This window comes from Bubalus kerabau, chromosome 8, assembly GCF_029407905.1.
Source record: "Bubalus kerabau isolate K-KA32 ecotype Philippines breed swamp buffalo chromosome 8, PCC_UOA_SB_1v2, whole genome shotgun sequence".
NCBI lineage: Eukaryota > Metazoa > Chordata > Mammalia > Artiodactyla > Bovidae > Bubalus > Bubalus kerabau.
In genome coordinates this window covers 116,176,641-116,193,372 of record NC_073631.1, presented here as the reverse complement: position 1 = coordinate 116,193,372, position 16,732 = coordinate 116,176,641, and the positions used below count along the sequence as shown (strand labels likewise).

Below are 16,732 nucleotides of genomic sequence, written 5' to 3'. Positions count from 1 at the left end.
CTTCACAATTAAGGTGTAGGATATGTCTATCCACACACACATCCAGTAATAATAAAGTAATAAATCACTTCACCTTTTCCCAATGAGCTTTCCACCCTGTGCCCCAGGTAACAGCTAATATGCCATCTGTCATGAAAGACTAGGTTTACATTCCCTAATACTTCATAAAGATGGCACTACACACTATGCAGTTTTTATGTATAGCCTCTTTGGCTTAATGCAATGTTTCCGGGATTCAGCCATGCTGTTGTATGAATCAGGAATTCATTCATTTTTATTGTTGAGTATAATTCCTTTATATGAATGTAGCATAATTTGTTTACCCATTTACCCTGTTGACAACTTGGATTCTTTTCAATTTTCAGTTCAGTTCAGTTGCTCATTCGTGTCCACCTCTTTGCGACCCCATGAATCGCAGCACGCCAGGCCTCCCTGTCCATCACCAACTCCCAGAGTTCACTCAGACTCACGTCCATCGAGTCAGTGATGCCATCCAGCCATCTCATCCTCTGTCATCCCCTTCTCCTGCCCCCAATCCCTCCCGGCATCAGAGTCTTTTCCAATGAGTCAACTCTTCGCATCAGGTGGCCAAAGTACTGGAGTTTCAGCTTTAGCATCATTCCTTCCAAAGAAATCCCAGGGCTGATCTCCTTCAGAATGGACTGGTTGGATCTCCTTGCAGTCCAAGGGACTCTCAAGAGTCTTCTCCAACACCACAGTTCAAAAGCATCAATTCTTTGGCACTCAGCTTTCTTCACAGTCCAACTCTCACATGCATACATGACCACTGAAAAAACCATAACCTTGACTAGACAGACCTTTGTTGGCAAAGTAATGTTTCTGCTTTTCAATATGTTATCTAGGTTGGTCATAACTTTTCTTCCAAGGAGTAAGCGTCTTTTAATTTCATGGCTGCAGTCACCATCTGCAGTGATTTTGGAGCCCACAAAAATAAAGTCTGACACTGTTTCCACTGTTTCCCCATCTATTTCCCATGAAGTGATGGGACCAGATGCCATGATCTTAGTTTTCTGAATGTTGAGCTTTAAGCCAACTTTTTCACTTTCCTCTTTCACCTTCATCAAGAGGCTTTTTAGTTCCTCTTCGCTTTCTGCCATAAGGGTGGTGTCATCTGCATATCTGAGGTTATTGATATTTCTCTCAGCAATCTTGATTCCAGCTTGTGCTTCTTCCAGCCCAGCGTTTCTCATGATGTACTCTGCGTTGAAGTTAAATAAGCAGGGTGACAATATACAGCCTTGACGTACTCCTTTTCCTATTTGCAACCAGTCTGTTGTTCCATGTCCAGTTCTAACTGTTGCTTCCTGACCTGCATACAGATTTCTCAAGAGGCAGGTCAGATGGTCTGGTATTCCCATCTCTTTCAGAATTTTCCACAGTTTATTGTGATCCACACAGTCAAAGGCTTTGGCATAGTCAATAAAGCAGAAATAGATGTTTTTCTGGAACTCTTTTGCTTTTTTGATGATCCAGCGGATGTTGGCAATTTGGTCTCTGGTTCCTCTGCCTTTTCTAAAACCAGCTTGAACAACTGGAAATTCACTGTTCATGTATTGCTGAAGCCTGGCTTGGAGAATTTTGAGCATTACTTTACTAGCGTGTGAGATAACTGCTATGAACAGACCTGTCTTTGTGAGGGCAGAAGTTTTCATTTATCTTTGGTAAGATAGGAGTGACCATGGTGGGGTCTATGGTAAATAATGCCTAACTCTGTAAGAAACTGCCAAACTATTCTCCAAAGTGTTTGTGCCGTTTTGTATTCCTAGGAACAATGTTCAAATTGCCTCCAATCCTCATCAGCACTTTATTGTCAGCCCTTTTCATTTTAGTCATTTGCATTTCCAGATGAATAATAATGGTGATTACATTTTCAGGTGCTTTTTTGCCATTTGTATGTCTTCTTTTGTGAAGTGTGGTTGCAAATTCTTTGCCTACTTTAAAACATTGGGTTTGTCTTACTGTTGAATTCTTTATATATTTATATTTGGCTCAGTTCATTATATATTCTGGACATATGCACTGCAGATATTTTCTCCAAATTTTCTTAACAATGTTTCAAAGACCAGTAGTAGAGATGGCGCTGTCTGATCTCACCACCATCACCCCACACAGAGGAACCCAGAGATCAAATTGCCAACATCCATTGGATCATACAAAAAGCAAGAGAGTTCCAGAAAAACATCTACTTGTGCTTTACTGACTACGCCAAAGCCTTTGACTGTGTGGATCACAACAAACTGGAAAAGTCTTCAAGAGATGGGAATATCAGACCACCTTACCTGCCTCCTGAGAAATCTGTATGCAGGTCAAGAAGCAACACTTAGAACTGGACAGGGAACAACCAACTGGTTTCAAACTGGGAAAGGAGTAAGTCAAGGCTATATATTGTCACCATGCTTATTTAACTTATATGTGGAGTATATCATGTGAAATGCCAGACTGGATGAAGTACAAGCTAGAATCAAGATTGCCAGGAGAAATATCAATGACCTCAAATATGCAGATGACACCACCCTTATGGCAGAAAGCAAAGAGGAACTAAAGAGCCTCTTGATGAGGGTGAAAGAGGAGAGTGAAAAAGCTGGCTTAAAACTCAACATTCAAAAAACGAAGACTATCACTACATGGCAAATGGATGGGGAAACACTGGAAACAGTGACAGACTTTCTTTTCTTTGGTTCCAACATCAGTGCAGATGGTAACTGCAGCCATGAAATTAAAAGACTCTTGCTCCTTGGAAGAAAAGCTATGACAAACCTAGACATCACATTAAAAAGCAGAGACATTACTTTGCCAACAAAGGTCCATCTAATCAAAGCTGTGCTTTTCCAGTAGTCGTGTACAGATGTGAGAGTTGGATCATAAAGAAGGCTGAGCACCGAAGAATTGATGCTTTTGAACTGTGGTGTTGGAGAACACTCTTGAGAGTCCATTGGACTGCAAGGAAATCAAACCAAATCCTGAAGGAAATCAGTCCTGAATATTCATTGGAAGGACTGACGCTGAAGCTCCAATACTTTGGCCACCTGATGTGAAAACCTGATTCATTGGAAAGGACCCTGATGCTGGGAAAGACTGAAGGCAGGAGAAGAAGGGGACCACAGAGGATGAGATGGTTGGATGGCATCACCAACTCAATGGACATGAGTTTGAGCAAGCTCTGGGAGATGATGATGGACAGGGAAGCCTGGTGTGCTGCAGTCCATGGGATCGCAAAGAGTCAGGCATGAGTGGATGACTGGACAATAACAACACTAATATAAAATTTAATAATGGGGCACCTGGGAGGGGGTAGCTGAGGTGAGGGGATGGAGGGGAGCTCTCTATACTTTCTGCTCAGATTTTCTGTAAACCTAAAAGTGTTCTAAAAAAAATAAAGTCTATTAATTTTTTAAAGTGACAGCAGTAACGTTACTTGGATTATGAATCAGAGACCTCGTGATCTGTGTTTAAATGATCTAACTGTGAGCCATTATTATCTAAAAAGCACCTTTCCACCCATAGCACAGCCAGTCACCCAGATGTTTGTGGCTTCCAGAACCTGGGGGTCTGCCTCCTGGCAGAAGCACGACTTTCCCACCAGGTCTTCTTCCCACCCTCTCCCTCCTTCCTTCTGGCCCTGTCGAGGGCACTGGCTTTGATAATCATATGTGCGTGCTAAGTCGCTTCAGTCGTGTCTGACTCTTTGCGACCCTATGGACTGTAGCCCACCAGGCTCCTCTGTCCATGGGATTCTCCAAGCAAGAATACTGGAGTGGGCTGCCATACCCTCCTCCAGGGGATCTTTCCATCCTAGGGATTGAACCTTCGTCTCTTAGTCTCCTGCATTGGCAGGCAGCTTCTTTATCACTTGCACCACCTGGGAAGCCCGTGTTCAGACAAAATGCCCTTGAGAATCATCCAGTATCATCTTCCCCCAAATGTGTCTGATCAGATAGTCCTGGTTGGGTAGGAAGAGCAGACAATGTGTTGTTTTTCAAATAAAAATATCCAGATTCTTCCCCGGAGTCTGTGAGGCACAGCTGCTAATTCAGGTAGCTCCTTGGACCTTCTTAACTCACTTGAAAGCAGAAATAGTAATAGTAATTGGGAGAGCTGACCAAACACACACAGCTCTTAGGGTCAAGACAAAGCCTCTAACGCTGGATGAGGAAAACTTCCAACCATTTCCTGAGTCAGAAGATGACCTTTCCTACCTTTCCTCTCCTCTCCTTACTCCTTCCATGTTCTGTTTGCTAAGCCCCCCTAGAAGAAAGTAGCCTAATTTAAAAAGCCTCCCAACAAGTGGGGTTGGGGTGGAGGTGAAGGTTGGTGGTACTGAGATCTAATCTACAGTGACCACGTGTGTGGTCTCCAGATGGAAAGAAAATCAGCAGGGGGCACCCGGATTTGAACCGGGGACCTCTTGATCTGCAGTCAAATGCTCTACCCCTGAGCTATACCCCCAGGCCGTTCTAGGTTCTGAACTAGCACCAATTCACTGTGTCATAACACCCAGGTATGCAGTAGACGGCAATTACCATCCATTCTCTGAGAGCCAGTGGAAACCTGTAGAACTGCATCCCTCAGTAACGCCCTCTGGTCTCCAACCTCCCCTGCGCCTCCCACAGAAGTGCTTACTTCTTGGATGATTTCTCTACAGACTATGTCAGCTCTTTTGTTTTTTTCTTTCAGGTCAAACTAATTATCTCATCTATATACTGTTTGTCCTGTGGATTTATACCTTTTTATTGCTTTATTATAGTTGTTGTTCAGTTGCTAAGCTGTGTCCGACTCTTTGTGACCACACAGATTGCAGCACACCAGGCTTCCCTGTCCTTCACCATCTCCCCGAGTTTGCTCAAACTCATGTCTAGTGAGTCAGTGATGCCATCCAACCATCTCACCCTCTGTTGTCCCCTTCTCCTCCTCTCCTCAATCTTTCTAAGCATCAAGGTCTTTTCTAGTGAGTCAGCTCTTTGGATCAGGTGGCCAAAGTATTGGAACTTCAGCTTCAGCATCAGTCCTTTCAATGAATATTCAGGGTTGATTTCCTTTAGGGTTCACTGGTTTAATCTCCTTGTAGTCCAAGGGACTCTCAAGAGTCTTCTCCAGCAATCACAATTCAAAACCATTAATTCTTTGGCGCTCAGCCTTCTGTGGTCCAACTCTCACATCCAGACATGACTACTGAAGAAACCATAGCTTCAACTATACAGACCTTTGTTGGCAAAGTGATGTTCTGCTTTTTAATATGCCATCTAGGTTTATCACAGCTTTCCTTCCAAGGACCAAGTGTCTTTTAATGTTGTTACTACAGACACTATTCTACAGTGATTTTGGAGCCCAAGGAGATAAAGTCTGTCACTGTTTCCACTTTTTTCCCATCTATGTATCATGAAGTGATGGGACTGGATGCCAAAATCTTAGTTTTTTTGAATGTTGAGTTTTAAGCCAGTTTTTTCACTCTAACTGTTGCTTCTTGACCTGCATACAGGTTTCTCAGGAGACAGGTAAGTTGGTCTGGTATTCACATCTCTTTAAGAATTTTCCACAGTTTGTTGTGATCCGCACAAAGGCTTTAGACTAGTCAATGAAGCAGAAGTAGATGTTCTTCTGGAATTCTCTTGCTTTTTCTATGATCCAATGGATGTTGGCAATTTGATCTCTGGTTCCTCTGCCTTTTCTAAATCCAGCTTCAACATCTGGAAGTTCTCGATTCATGTACTGCTGAAGCCTAGCTTGAAGGATTTTGAGCATTACCTTGCTTTCATGTGAAATGAGCACAATTGTATGGTCATTTGAGCATTATTCAGCATTGCCTTTCTTTGGGATTAGAATGAAACTGACCTTTTCTAGTCTTGTGGCCACTGCTGAGTTTTCCAGATTTGCTGACATACTGAGTACAGCACTTTATTATTATTTATCATAATTAGGAAAATATTATTTTTTAAAATTGTGTAAGTGAAAATATAGGCACAAATAAGTAAAATTAATTAGCTGTGTAGCCAGACCCATGAACCATGCATGCATTTCAAAATTTTTTTACATTTGATACTTTGGTGAGAACAGCAATTGAATAATAAAGTTGTCTTTACTGATACTTTATAGTATTATAAAATACATTTTTTAGGTATAAAGAAAAATAACTTCCAACCTAGAATTCCGACAAGATTGGGTGCATTCAGGGTGCTATGGCTGTAGAGGCAATCTAGAATTCTGAACCCAGGTAAACTGACATTCAAGCAAGAGGACAAAAGAAAGACATTTCAGATGTGCCAAACCTAAGAGCATTACCTGGATCAGAACCTCAATGAATTAAGGAGAAAGAAGGAATGAACCCAGAGAGAAACAAGGAAATGCAAAGCTGAAGGATGACACCCCTGGGATATCTGGAGCCGCCTTCTCTCCTGAGCGACTTGCCTTTGTGGGGCCAAAGATACTCTCCCAATCTCTGTTTCCTCATCTGCAATATACATGTAATAATACAACCCCCTGGGCTGAATTTTTCTGAGGCAGACTGAGATTTTCAGCTTGAATCGGGCTGCTCTGGACAGAAGAGCTGGATCTCCTTGACTCCCTTGAATGAGTTTTCCCCATATTTGCAGAAGCTTCTTTAGATTTAGTTTCCTGAATGGTAAACTAGGAAGAGAGCTAATCCATGACAAAGAAGACCCTCCCGGGGGCTCCCAGCAGGCAATGGGAGGAAAGGCTGGGGGGGTGGGATGTAAGGATATGGATCTTTGATGGAGTGGAGGAGGCACCAGTGCTCAGTAAACACACAGATGAGGCAAGGGTGAACAGGTACCCTGGGTGTGGCTGCGAGTGTGAAAGGGCCTGGTCACAGACTTGTGGATCTAGAGCAGCGGTTCTTAAAGCATGGCCCCAGACCCCCAGGATCAGAGAATTTACCTGAGAATTTGTTAATCAGAAACTTTCAGGGAGAAGCCTAGACATCCCTGTTTTAACAAGTCCTCCAAGTGATTTTGACACACCCTACAATTAAGAACCACGGGTCAAGAACCGAGTTCAGAGGATGACCAATCTCATTGTGGTCCTTGGTTTTCATCCTGCCTCTGCCCACCAGCTCAGCCTGACCCTGGGGCAGGAGCTAGAATTCCTAACCCATCCCTTCCTGGGGGTTCAGTACCTAAGTCTTCCTGCAGGTGGCGCACAAGGGAGCCGATATAGATCTGTGACAGGTGTTTCTCAAAGTGGGATCCCCCAGACCCTCAATAAGAAGCTTGTTCCTAACCCCACATCACATCTGCATATTTGACAAGCTCCCAAGATGCTTCCTGAGCACAGGAAATCTGAGGACTGGCCCGAAGGGTGCAGCATGCCCAAGGTCAAATTCTGGTGTCCCCATTAGCTTTTCCTTGTGCTCTGCTAAGCCCACACTCTAGTTCCCCTGATGGTCCCAATTCCTCATTAATCTATTAAAGCGCTCCTCTTCTGTAGCCTTTACATTTTTTGACTGATAGAGGATAGGGAAAAGAGGAAGATAAGAGACTCACTGGCTTAGTTATAAGGTCCTGAACCCAAAGTCAGGAGAAGTGGATTCAGGTCCTGAGTTTATCTGTGAGGAGCTGTGTGTGCTTGGGCAGACCAGTAATCCTGAATCTCTGTGTTCAGATGCCCACTGTGAAGGGCATAGACCAGTGACCCTGAAGGCCCCTCCTGCCATAAATACCAGTGTCAGTGCTTTTCCAGAAAGAGCAGGGAGGTGGTTACAGGGAGGGGGAACCTGGTGCTTGGTTTGCATCAAGGGAGTAAAATTATAGTGAGGCCAGTTTGGCAGCTTTGAGCAGGCCCAGCCTGGTGAACACCTTGTAGCAAAAATTTATAGGAGTGTTGGGCATGGCTACACAGGTAAAAGGTAGTACTAAGGCCTCCACTTACATCAGGGGGTATAGCTAAGGGGTAGAGCATTTGACTGCAGATCAAGAGGTCCCTGGTTCAAATCCAGGTGCCCCCTGCTGTCCTTCACTTTTGCTAGCTGGAGCTGATATTGAAGGTTCAGCTCCTTTCCCTAATCCAGGGCCTCAGGATACCAAGTCTTCTCAAATCTGGGAAAAATCTGGAGTAACTTAAAACCCTGTCTCTGAACACGACAAGCCTAGAGTGATACGTTCCTCCAACTATGGCTTTTTATTTCACTTACCACTGGTCTTGTCCTACATAGGCATGTTTCTACATGTTTTCATTGCCCTAAGTTAGTGCTGTGTTGGTAAGTGTTTAACAACCAGCTCTTGAGGGGAGGGGAAGCATTGATTTGCAGTGTTTTCCAACTTCACAGTATATATAATCTCACCAAATCCAATGTCAAGCCACAAACACAAGATCACTGATCATAGTGTTGGGAAGACATGCTGAACTGCCTCTCTGGTGCAAGTAAGCTCAAGCACACCACTGTTCCTAACCCATCTTCCCTATAGTGGCATGGGCTCTTTGACCCCCATGTTATCCTCACAAAGCTTACAGAAATAAGAGCAATGGCTATGACAGAATCATCCATTTACTCAAGACATATTTGTGTTCTACTTGATGCCAGACACAGGAGAGACAGAGCACAGCAGGAACTGCCTGTGGTGAGCAAGGGAATCAAATGAAGAACTGGTCAATTGAATGTAAGGATAACTAGATAAAAGAAGAAGGGTGCTAATTTAAAAGAAAAGAGGGGAAAAATAAAAGAAAAGGACTGCGGTAACCAGCAATATACTGGTTGAGAGTTGCTTGGACTCCAAGGAAATCAAACCAGTCAATCCTGAAGGAAATCAGTCCTGAATATTCACTGGAAGGACTGATGCTGAAGCTGAAGCTCCAATACTTTGGCCACCTGATGTGAAGAGCTGACTCATTAAAAAAGACCCTGATGCTGGGAAAGATTGAAAGCAGGAGGAAAAGGGGAAGACAGAGGATAAGATGGTTGGATGGCACCACCAACTCAATGGACATGAGTTTGAGCAGCTCTGGGAGATGGTGATGAACAGGGAAGCCTGGCATCCTGCAGCCCAGGGGTCGCAAAGAGTCGGACACGACTGAGCAACTGAACTGAACTGAACCCCCCCACCAACACACACTGTCTTCTTCCATCTCTCTTCCTGGCACTAGCTATATGGGATTAGGGGAACTTGTAGCTAAAATATATAAAGAAATTCTATAAATCAGTAAGAAAAAGGCCCAAAAAGTCTAATAGAAAATCAAGCAAACAATATGAACAAATTAGAGAAGTGGAAATCCAAATGGCCAACAAACAGATGAAGAGAGTCAGGCTCATCAGGTATTATTAGTGAAATGTAAGTTAAGACAAGATACCATTTTACACACATTATCTGGTTGAAAAAATAAAAAAGGCTGAGTAACAAATGAAGTCCAGGAGTTCCTGTAAGTTTTGTCAGAGTGTAAATAATTGCTTTGGAGGACAATTTGGTAATACCTTGTGACATTGAAAGTAAACAACACCCACAACTCTGCTCTTTACATGGAGACATACAGCCTAGAGAAGTTCCAGCACCCATGCACAGGGATCTATGTAGGGATGCTCATTGTAACAGGAGAACCTGGAGTAATGCGAGTATCATCAACAAGGGAGTAGAAACACAACATGTATGTCACCCTGTGCTAGACCTGTCATTACGCTGATCAGTCAGCTATGCCACCACGATGCTGCATATCAAATGCCTGAAAACCCTGACTCAGAACAATAAGCATTTATATTTCACTCATGTGACTCTGCTTCTGCCGAGGTTTGGCAACACTGGGCTCCAGGTCATTTTGTGGTTGGTCTGTTTTCCATGTTTCTTCTACGGCGTTGGTAGGCTGCCCAGGGAACACACCTCATGATGAAGACAGAAGCACAAACCATCTGCTCAGGGGGCCACCAGAGCTGGAGAAACCCCAGGAGCATGTACATGCAAGCCCTATCAATCAAAGAGTGTGCTGACGGCAATATCTTCCTGAGAGCACTTCCAGCCTGCAGCACAGGGCAGGAAGACAGTGCTGACAGCTGGAAGTCAGCTAGCGTGCATGGAAGTATTCAGAGCAAGGGGAGCTGCAGGCAACACTGACTGTGACTATTAGGAGACATGTCTGTTATAGTTTGTTAGCAGTTTTGACCTCTGTTAACATAACAGGTAATGATGGGGTTACATTGTTGTTTCCATTTGCTTTCCTTGCTTATAAATGATGGGAAGCATCTTTTCATGCTGGAAAGTCACTTCTACCACTTCTTTTGTGAATTGCCTGCTTGTCTCCTTTGCCATTAACCTGCTGTGTCTTATTGATGACCTCTGTATATGTTTGTTGTTCAGTCACTCAGTCGTGTCTGACTCTTTGCAACTTCATGGACTGCAGCATAGCAGGCTTCCCTGTCCATCACCAAGTCCTGGAGCTTGCTCAAATTCATGTCCATCGAGTCGGTGATGCCATCCAACAATCTCATCCCTCTGTTGGCCCCTTCTCCTTCTGCCTTCAATCTTTCCTGGCATCAGGGTCTTTTCCAATGAGCCAGCTCTTCCCATTAGGTGGCCAAAGTATTGGAGCTTCAGCTTCAGCATCAGTCCTTCCAATGAATATTCGGGGTTGATTTTCTTTAGGATTGACTGGTTTGACCTCCTTGCAGTTCAAGGGACTCTCAAGAATCTTCTCCAACACCACAGTTCAAAAGTATCAATTCTTTGGCACTCAGCCTTCTCCAAGTATCACAGCTGTACATGACTACTGGAAAAACCATATTTGCTGGCAAAGTAATTTGAATATGCTTTTCAATACATTGTCTGCTTGTCATAGCTTTTCTTCCAAGGAGCAAGTGTCTTTTAATTTCATGGCTGCGGTCACCATCTGCAGTGATTTTGGAGCCCAAGAAAAGAAAATCTGTCACTGTTTCCAGTGTTTCCCCATCCATTTGCCATGAAGTGATAATCTTCATTTTTTGAATGTTGAGTTTTAAGCCAGCTTTTTCACTCTCCTCTTTCACTTTCGTCAAGAGGCTCTTTAGTTCCTCTTCACTTTCTGCAAGTGGTGTCATCTGCATATCTGAGGTTATAGCTATTTCTCCCAGCAACCTTGATTCCAGCTTGTGTTTCATCCAGCCTGGCATTTCACATGATGTACTCTGCATAGAAGTTAAAGGGTGACAATATACAGCCTTGACATACTCCTTTCCCAATTTGGAACCAATCCATCTTTCCCTTGTCAGTTCTAACTGTTACTTCTTGACCTGCATACAAGTTTCACAGGAGGCAAGTAAGGTGGTCTGGTATTCCCATCTCTTTAAGAGTTTTCCACAGTTTGTTGTGACCCACACAGTCAAAGGCTTTAGCATAGTCAGTGAAGCAGAAGTAGATATTTTTCTGGAATTCTCTTGCTTTTTCTATGATCCATTGGATGTTGGCAATTTGATCTCTGGGTCCTCTGACTTTTCTAAATCCAGCTTCAACATCTGGAAGTTCTTGGTTCACATACTGTTGAAGCCTAGCTTGAAGGATTTTGAGCATTGCTTTGCTAGCATGTGAAATGAGTGCAATTATGTGGTAGTTTGAACATTCTTTGACATTGCCCTTCTTTTGGATTGGACTGAAAACTGACCTTTCCAGTCCTATGGCCACTGCTGAGGTTTCCAAATTTGCTGGCATATTGAGTGCAGCACTTTAACAGCATCAACTTCTAGGATTTGAAATAGCTCAGCTGGAATGCCATCCCCTCCACCAGCTTTGTTCATAGCGATGCTTCCTAAGGCCCACTTGACTTCGTACTCCGGGATGTCTGACTCTAGGTGAGTGATCACACCATCGTGGTTATCCAAGTCATCATGATCTTTTTTGTACAGTTCTGTATATGTCATGGGTTGCAAATCATTTCCCTTGTCTGCCATTCATCTTTTTTCTCCAGGTTGTTCTTTTTGCTTTGCAGAAAATCTAAATTTTAATTAAAGTTCATCCATTTTATCTTCATCACTGCTGGATTTCTTTGTTTCCCCTCTTACTTAGACCTTTCCCATTAGGAGGTGATTTTTTAAATCCCCCTACGTCTTCTTCTGGTACATTTATAGTTTCATTTACATTTGATGCAGCCGGTAGTAATTTTGTCTCCAGGAGGGAGAGAGTCCCCACACTCCTCATTGCCTTTACTCATCTTCCCCTCACAGATTTGCTTTGCATGTTTATCAATTTGAGTTTATTTTTAGACTCTTCTTCTCTTCTATTGACTTGTCTATTCATGTGCTAACACCATTGTTTTCATTTCTGTAGCCTCTCATGTTGTGACTTCATAATACTTTTAAATATCTAGGAGGGCTAGTGTTCTTATCAATATTCTGCTTTTTAAGAAATTTCCTGGTTGTTTCTTAAACATTTATTTTCCCCAAGAACTTTAGATTCAGCAGATCTAGTCTAGTACCCATTCCCTCTTCATCCCCACACCCCCAAAGCATGAGTGTTTTATCAAGAGGACAGTACATTTATAGACTACATTAAGAATATTTAATGCAAAGCACAGAAATACAACTGCATAAACAAGTTCTGGGTATTTTTTGTGGCACGTATTTCCCAGGTTCTATCTCACACATCAAAGCACTCAGGGTGCTTGCCACTTTCTGCTCCACAAGGTGGATCTGTGTAGAGTCTGTGATGGGAATAAGAAAAGGTGAAGGAAGCTGAGATCCTGGCAGAATGAAGGGAACCATGAAAGTAGAGTTACTACGTAAAATTCACGTGATTGGTTGATGGCATTTATTGAGGAGGCAGGCACCATTAACCCATTTACCACACAGTCACAACCTCTACAGGGCTTCCCTGGTGGCTCAGACGGTAAAGCATCTGTCTGCAATGCAGGAGACCGGTGTTCGATCCCTGGGTTGGGAAGATCCCCTGGAGAAGGAAATGGCAGCCCACTCCAGTATTCTTGCCTGGAAAATCCCATGGATGGCAGAGCCTGGTACGCTACTGTCCATGGGGTCACAGAGTCGGACACGACTGAGCGACTTCACTCTTCACTCAGAACCTCTACAAGGCAGGCACGAGTAGTATCATACCAACTGGGTGATAAAACCGAAGCTCAGAAAGATTAAATAACTTTCACTCAACTAATTACTGGAGAAGCTGGACTTTGAACTCAGGCAGCCCAGTTCCTGCAGCTCAGTCAAGGTGAACAGCCTCTGGGAGGCTGAGCAGACAGAAAAAAAGAGAAAAACTTGTTTGCTGAATCAATTGCTGCAGACCAAGAGCACAGCTGTTGCCCCTGGTATCAGCACGGGTGAAGGCTGCAGGCTATGCCATGATCCTGTTGCCACAAAACCAGAAATGAGTGAACAGGCTTTGGCACATACCGGCCAAATAGGCCTACAAAAGTTAAACAACCTTGGGTATTCTTTAGCTGTTACCACTAACAGACACTTGTAGCTGGACTTGTCCTTCACCAAGCTAATTACTCTCTGACTCCATAAAACCAAAAATCTTCAGGGTGCAGGTTATACCCTGCACCTGGCATTCTTCTCCCCCCATATATCCTCTTGTAGCATCCTGCATCTCAGAAAGAAGGTCACAGGCTGATAACTTCAGGGACACCAGACCCAGCTATTGAGTTGCCTGATGCCAGCTGTAGTCACTCTGAAACTTTGCAAGAGGAAGAAAAAGAAAATGCAAGACCTTCAAGAGGATATAAATCCTCTTCCCTACTCCCAAGAGAGGGGGACACAGCTCTCCAGGCGCTAGCCTGCTATGCATCCCTTTTGCCTGGCAAAAAATAAAGCTACTCTTTTCAATTTCCTCCAAACTCTGTCTCCATGTTTCTATTCGGCATTGGGGGACAGGGAGCCCAGACTTTGGCAACGGTCCTTGTGGCCCCATGCTCCCATTGTACTAGACTGGGAGTGGTCAGGCACAGAGGATCACTCATTGATGTCTCCCAGGTCTTTGTCAGGGGAGGAAAGGCTGACCTTTACTGCAGAGGGAAAGCCTTGCTGCCATCACAGCCCTTAATCCCCAGATCAGGGAGCTGAGGTGGGGGCTGTATGGGTTTCTAAGAATATCCACCTCAACCCTTTTTGGAGCAGATGCCTGCAGGGTGAGCCAAAGTTCAGCTGGGCTTGTGTGACACCCCGTCCCTCACCTGGCCTCTGCTGGACCACGTGGCACTGGGATTAGAGTCCACTCAGACACCCCATAATCCCCGAAGGCTTTGGTGCTCCTGAAACTGCTAGATGGCATTTCCAGGGGCTCCATGGAGCTCTGGCTCTTTATGTCTCAGCACAGAAATACCACTGCATGATTCCAAAATTCGGGTCCTAAGACCTGTGTGGGCCTGCCTAAGAACAACCCAGAGTTCTGGGATTAAAAGTCTGGGATCCTCGCTCCAGCCCTGGAGACCCTGTCGTGATGGGCCTGGCTTTAGTCCCAGCATTCTATGGGTCTGTCTGTTCTGGGTGATTCTCACCCAGGTTCATTACACGGAGCATGGGCTGAGCTAGCGCAGACTTTGGTCACCAGCCCTCACCCTTCTGGCTCCAAGTCAAGCAGAACTGCAGTGGCTGCCAACTGACTCCATTCCTGGAAACCCCAAGGTGTATAAACAAAGATCATGCCCCACACGTGACCTTGGAGGTTCTCAGGAGCAGACAGCGATCACCCACCCTTGATTTCTCTGCTCTTCACATTCCCAGTGTTATCTGCACACTGATTTTTTTGTTCAAAGCAACCCAAAGGCCCTCATCACAGGCCTTGCTCTGGGTGTTTCAGTAGGGAGGGTGGCCCTGCAGCCTGCAGTAACAGACACCTCCATCCTCCCCATTGGGCCAATGGGTGTCCCTACCGTAGACTGGAATGTGCCAGGTCTCAGGATGCTGAGGTGGGGATAAGTCACGGAAGATCGTTAGGAAGCCGGGCCTCACAGGAGCATCCAGTTGTCAAGGTCCCTTAGTTTTCTGCCCTTTGGATTTCCCCAGAAATACCTGGATGTTGCAGTTACATATCGTTCAGTGACATTTCATCCAGGCTCCAGTACCATCTGGAAAATCTTCCCCGTTCCCTACAACTGCCGCACCTTCCAACATCAGTGCAGAGCAGTTGCACCCCCAATGACAGCATAATCTGGTCTGAGGTCTCCATCCTTTGGGCAGCACCGCCCTCTGCTGGCCAGCCTCTGTGCATGCAGCTGAGCTAAGCTTCCCACTCTGCCACTAGGGGCGGGCGGGGGTGTCCCACCCTTGCCCACTGGCCATCTTCAGGGATCGTTTGCTTCATGTAGTGAGTGTTTGCATCAGAGGCAGTCATTTACTGATTCCCACCCCACTTGGCAAGGGAAGGGGGGTGGGAGGGTACTTCCTGCTTGAAACAAACAACAAGCCCGTCCACACCCGGCACTAAGAGACTCGACCAACCTGGCTTGGCTTCTGGCTGCCTAAGCAGCATCCCTGGGACAACCTGGCCACGTCGGGTTCCTGTCTGACCAAGCTCTGGGCCGTCAGAAGGATGTACTGTTAGAATATACTGTCTGTTCTAGCCAGTGCCCGACCCCGGGCCTCTGACCCCCGCCCCTCCACTCTTTCTTAGCGCATTCACGGTTGTGGATCCTCCTTGGTCCCTCTGGGAGAGAGATGTATCTCCTGCAGCCCAGGGGCGGCTCTTAAGAACCCTCCTGAGATGAACGCAGGAAGGCCCAGGCCCGTGTCCCGGTCTCAGTGGCCTAGCCGCACTTGTGCCTACCAACCATTTGTGACTTTTCACTCCTGGCTCTGCTTGGGCCCTGTCCACACCTCCCCTCAGCCTTCACCTTCCTGCCAAAATGCCCAGACCCTGCAGCGTTCTCATTTCCCTGTCAGTTGTTACAGAATAAAACGTACTTTCACGGCTTTAACTGATGTCTGATTGTGTTTATTTCTGACAAAACCTGCTCGCCCTGTGGTCCCCCCTCGTCCCTGCACTGAGGTGGGGTGCGAGCTTTGAGAGCAGCAGCATCCACACAAAGTGGGCACAGACCCCGGGAGGGCGTCCCAAGCTCGCTCTCCTTGAATGGCTGCAAAGGCAGAAAAGAAGGGAGAGGAGGGGAGGCAGCCTGCTGGGAGGGGTCTGCCTGCCCTGGGAGAGTGTGGGGTGGGGGCTTCCCGGGACAGAGGCCGCTGCCCAGTTCAGCAAGAACTCAGGGACAGACGCACACACATCTCAGGTCTTCAGGCCACAGCTTCATCCTCATCTCCAAATCCAAGCATCCAACCACTTGCTGGGCATCTCCATGGGGAGACTGGGCTCACCAGGACACACAGGACGCCCCAGGTCATCGCTTCTCCTCTGTGGCCTCTTGCTGAAAGGTTCCAGCCACCAGGTCCTGGGCACCCCTTCATCCACGGCTCCCTGCAGGGTGCATCCTGCCTCATCCCTCCTCCCACATCCCTTGCTGGGCCCCTTGAGCTCCTAACTAGCCCTTCACCCATTCATGGGGCCCCATCCTCCCCACCACTCTCATCTGGGACCCATTACGCCCAGAGCAGAGATCATCCTAGAAGCCTAGTGGGGTCACATCCCACACCCCCCATCACTTTCATGGCTCCATATTCGCTTTGGATGAATCCAGGCTCCTCACTTCTCCCAGTCCCTTCTCCACGCACCCCACCCCTAGCTTCCCAGCTGCTCCTCCCAAGAGCTCCCCTCTCTGCTCATTCCATCACCCTCCCCTGTGCAGGGAACCACGGATATTTAGGAACACTTAGGAAAGAGCAGGCCATGCTCCACAAGTTGGG

General features: G+C 45.8%; 2 non-coding genes across 2 annotated transcripts; one reads left to right on the top strand and one right to left on the bottom strand.

The window, feature by feature from the left end:
• Nucleotides 1–4,395: 4,395 nt before the first annotated feature.
• Nucleotides 4,396–4,467, bottom strand: TRNAC-GCA (transfer RNA cysteine (anticodon GCA)). Its single transcript has one exon. It is a non-coding gene; the product is annotated as a tRNA-Cys (tRNA).
• A 3,439-nt stretch (nucleotides 4,468–7,906) lies between these two features.
• Nucleotides 7,907–7,978, top strand: TRNAC-GCA (transfer RNA cysteine (anticodon GCA)). The gene has a single exon. It is a non-coding gene; the product is annotated as a tRNA-Cys (tRNA).
• Nucleotides 7,979–16,732: the final 8,754 nt, after the last annotated feature.